This window comes from Oryctolagus cuniculus, chromosome X (assembly GCF_964237555.1).
Source record: "Oryctolagus cuniculus chromosome X, mOryCun1.1, whole genome shotgun sequence".
Taxonomy (NCBI): domain Eukaryota; kingdom Metazoa; phylum Chordata; class Mammalia; order Lagomorpha; family Leporidae; genus Oryctolagus; species Oryctolagus cuniculus.
Genome location: NC_091453.1, coordinates 103,232,818 through 103,237,393, shown reverse-complemented (window position 1 = coordinate 103,237,393; position 4,576 = coordinate 103,232,818). Strand labels below are relative to the sequence as shown.

Below are 4,576 nucleotides of genomic sequence, written 5' to 3'. Positions count from 1 at the left end.
CGGATGGAAGACCTCTCTCTCTCTCTCTCTCTCTCTCTCTCTCGCCCTCTCTCCCTCCCTCCCTCCCTCTCCTCTCTCTGTGTAACTCTGACTTACAAATAAATAAATAAATCTTTAAAAAAATTAAGAATGTAAAACTGTCACACACACACACACACACACACACACACACCTGTGCACAAAATGATCCACAACACATTTTTCTTTCCTTCTGAAAGTTTTATGATGCACTGGTATCACTAACTAGTCTTTTACTATTAAATGACCAATTGAGACAAACTGTTTTGAGACCGTTCTACCACTGGTTAATACTGGGGTGGCAGGTATTGGGGATAATATTCATTTAGCCTTCAGAGCTTTTTGGGCAAACTTGGTGACCTTGCCAGCTTCAGAAGCCTTTTTGTCCACTGCTTTGATGACACCCAAAGCAACTGTCTGTCTCATATTCCAGACAACAAAATGATCCAGAGGAGGCTAGTCACAGAAGCTCTCAACACATATGGGCTGGCCAGGAATGATGGCAGCAATACCAGATTTCAAGAGTTTAGGGCCATCTTCCAGCTTCTTCCCAGAATGATGATCAATCTTTTCCTGCCGTTCAGTAAACCACAAGCAATGTGAGCTGTGTGACAATCCAGTACAGAGGCATAGCCAGCATTGATTTGCCATAAATGGTTCAGAATGATCACCTGAACAGTAAAACCAGTTTCTTCCATTGTGAGTCATTTTTGCTGTGACTAGCAATGCTATCATGATGAACATCTTTGACAGACACATTCTGGACATTGAAACCTACATTTTCCCCAAGGAGATCTTCTGTGCATTTCAATGGACTTTAAATCAGTTGTGATGTTGACTGAAACAAAGGTTACCAGCATGCCAAGTTTGAGAATAGCAGTCTCCATTCAGCCCACAGGGACAGCAGCAATATCATCAATTTTATAGACATCCTGTAGGGGCAGATGCAAAGGCTTATCAGCTAGTCTAGCTGGTGAGAGGAGGCAATCCAGGGCTTCCGGCAGTGTGGTTCCATGACTTTGCCGTCTTTGCTGGTGACCTTCCATCCCTTGAACCAAGGCATATTAGCACTTGGCTCCAGCGTGTTGTCTTCATTCCAATTAGAAATTGGCACAAATGCTACTGTGTCAGGGTTGTAGCCAATTTTCTTAATGTAGGTGCTGACTTCTTTAATGATTTCCTCATATCTCTCCTGGCTGTAGGGTTGTTCAGTGGAATCTATTTTGTTAACACCAACATGCGCACAGGTCTTCCCATTCTTGGAGACAGCAGCTTCGAATTCCCTGATCCCAGCAGCAACAATCAGGACAGCACAGTAAGCCTGATATGTGCCTGTAGCCATATTTTTGACAAAAATCTCTGTCCTGCCGTCACCGCGGCTCAATAGGTTAATCCTCCACCTGCGGCGCCGGCACACCAGGTTCTAGTCTCGGTCAGGGCGCTGGATTCTGTCCTGGTTGCTCCTCTTTCAGTTCAGCTCTCTGCTGTGGCCCGGGAGTGCAGTGGAGGATGGTCCAAGTCCTTGGGCCCTGCACCCGCATGGGAAACCACGGGAAGCACCTGGCTCCTGGATTCGGATCAGCGTGGTGCGCCAGCCGCAGCGTGCTGGCCATAGCGGCCATTGTGGGGTGAACCAATGGAAAAGGAAGACCTTTGTCTCTCTCTCTCTCTCTCACTGTCCACTCTGCCTGTTAAAAAAAAAAATCTCTGTCTTGGGGCATCAGCGATAGTCACATAATATTTGTGTGTCTCAATTTTCCACAGGAAGATATTGATAGTGATAGCACACTTAACACTTTCAGTTTATCCAAAACTCAGGTATACTTGAAGGAGGCCTTCCCCATCTCAGCAGCCTGCTTCTCAAATTTTTCAATGGTTCTTTTGTTGATGCCACCACATGTGTAGATCAGATGACCAGTAGTGGAGGACTTGACCAAATCTATGTGTTCAACAATAACAATGTTAGTATAAATCTTTTCTTTTCCCATTTTGGCTTTGATTTAGCAGTGGTTTTCATGACACCTGTGTTCTGTTGGCAAACCTGTTGAGAAAGTGAGTTTAGCACTCTCCCTGGATTTCCTCCCACTACCATCTAGACTGTTGGCTTGTCTATTGCTTACTCAACCTGTAACATTTTACCCAAGCATCAGTATCATGTTCATTTTCTCTTCATTTTTTTACAACAAATGCCGTCTCCTTATACCCTATCCATAAGTAGTGTGAATCAGGCAAAGTAATATTAGCACCCTACAGCAAACCCTGAGAGACCTCAGGATATGTAAAAAGAGATAAACACATGTCCGTAGGAATAAATTCTGACCTACTCCCTCTAAATACAGGTACCAACAGCAAAAACATGAGTACTGTCTTCAAAATGAACACTATGCAGGGCGGCGCCACAACTCACTAGGCTAATCCTCTGCCATCGGCGCTGGCACTAATCCTCTGCCATCGGCGCTGGCACACGGGGTTCTAGTCCCGGTCGGGGCGCCAGATTCTGTCCTGGTTGCTCCACCTTCCATTCAGCTCTCTGTTGTGGCCTGGGAAGGCAGTGGAGGATGGCCCAAGTGTGTGGGCCCTGCACCCGCATGGGAGACCAGGAGGAAGCACCTGGCTCCTGGATTCAGATCAGCGTGGTGTGCTGGCCGCAGCATGCCGGCCATAGCGACCATTTGTGGGGTGAACCAACGGAAGGAAGACCTTTCTCTCTGTCTCTCTCTCTCACTGTCTAACTCTGCCTGTCAAAAACAAACAAACAAACAAAAATACACTATGCCAAATAAAGGAGTAGCAGAAGACTAATCTGAAACATCACAAAGTTCACCTTTCATGTTAAAATTGTTTTTCTTTTTCAAGTTTTATTGATATATAATTGACAAATAGAAATTCTATTGAGTTAACCACCTCACACCTGTTCCAATGAACACTATTAAAAACAGAGGAGATAACAATTGTTTGTGAGGATATGGAAAAATGGGAACCTTTATATACTGATAATGGGAATGAAAACATGTGCAGCCATTATGGAAAACAGTATGTTAGTTTCTCAGAAAATTAAAAATAGAACTACCATGTGATCCAGCTGTCCCACTGTTATGCACATATCTAAAGGAAATGAAATCAGTATGCCCAAGTAATACTTATATCCCAATGCATATTGAAACATGTTTTGCAAAATATATAAAAAATATAGAAACTAGCTAACTGAGGTCAACGGATAAATACATAAAGAAAATGTGATACATAAATCTGCGTACTTATATACACACATAATTGTTAGGTATATACACACACATTTATATGAAAAATAGAATTTGAACATAAAGGGAGAAAAGAAAGTATGGTTATCTTCTTAGAATTGTATCTACCAAATACATGAATTCTGTTCTCTTTATATCAATTTAAAAAAAAAATGCCAGTTAAGACGCCTTTGTCACATATTGGAATGCTTAAATCCAATACTCGGCTCCACTCCTGCCTCCAGTTTCCTGCTATTGTAGAGTTGGGAGGCATCAGTTATCACTCAACTGATTGGTTTCCTGTGATCCACACAAAAGACAGAATGGATTTTTAACTCCCAATTTTCCCGCCACCTGGAAGCCAGTACAAACATTTGGAGAGAGAGCCAGTGGATGGGAGCTCTTGCTCTGGCTATTTGGGTCTTTCTGTCTGTGTCTCTATGCTTCTCAAATTTAAAAACAATAAGAAAGATATAAATATATAATATAAAATTGTATTTCTCAACTTAAGCTGCATCAAGTTCAAGGCACTTTTGTAAGCAATGATACTAACCAATTAGTGCACCTCTAAAGAACTGAAGTTCCTGAGAATTTAACCACATGCAAATCTAGTCTTTCTTACATTATTAACTAAACACTTTTTTAGTATTAAAAAAAACAAAGAGAAGGCATAAGGAGCCAAATCAGGACTGTAAAATAGTTGCCTAATACTTTTCAAAAATTTCTTTTTGTCGCTCCCCAACTCGCGGAGGAACGACACCGGACACTGTTTGCTTTCCTCGGTCCTTCCCAGATTTGCTGCCGCTCCCCCGCCTCCGAGGAGGAGCGGCACCAGGGAGCTCTCTGACCGGCTCTCTCAGGGGGCCCCGCATGTTGTCTCTCTCCCCCTTTTATAGTCCTCTCCCACCAATCTGTGCTCCGCTGCCCACGTGCTGAGCACGCCAATCAGGAATCAGCTAATTAACGAGGCAGCTGTGTAAGACTTGTTTACTCCCTCTCAGCACCATGTTGTGGGAGATCAGAGGCATAGAGTTAGTTTCAGTCCACAGTGTCAGCACTTATTTGTCTCCCGGGCGCCCCACCATGTTGCGCGAGACGGACCCTGCTCCCCATACTTTTGATGGTAAGAAAAATAACAGGAACATTATTAAGGTGGAGAAGAACTCTCTGGTGCATCTTTACCATGTATTTTTCTGCTAAATCTTTGGCTGACTTTCTCAAAACACTCTCAATATAAGCCACTGTTACTGTTCTTTGACTCTCTAAAAAGTCAACAAGCAAAATATCTTTAGCATCTCAAAAAACCTGTGGCTATGAAC

At 43.1% G+C, this 4,576-nt stretch overlaps 1 pseudogene; it reads right to left on the bottom strand.

Annotated features, from left to right (window-relative positions):
- Nucleotides 1–339: 339 nt before the first annotated feature.
- LOC100343932 (elongation factor 1-alpha 1-like) lies at nucleotides 340–2,006 on the bottom strand (annotated as a pseudogene).
- Nucleotides 2,007–4,576: the final 2,570 nt, after the last annotated feature.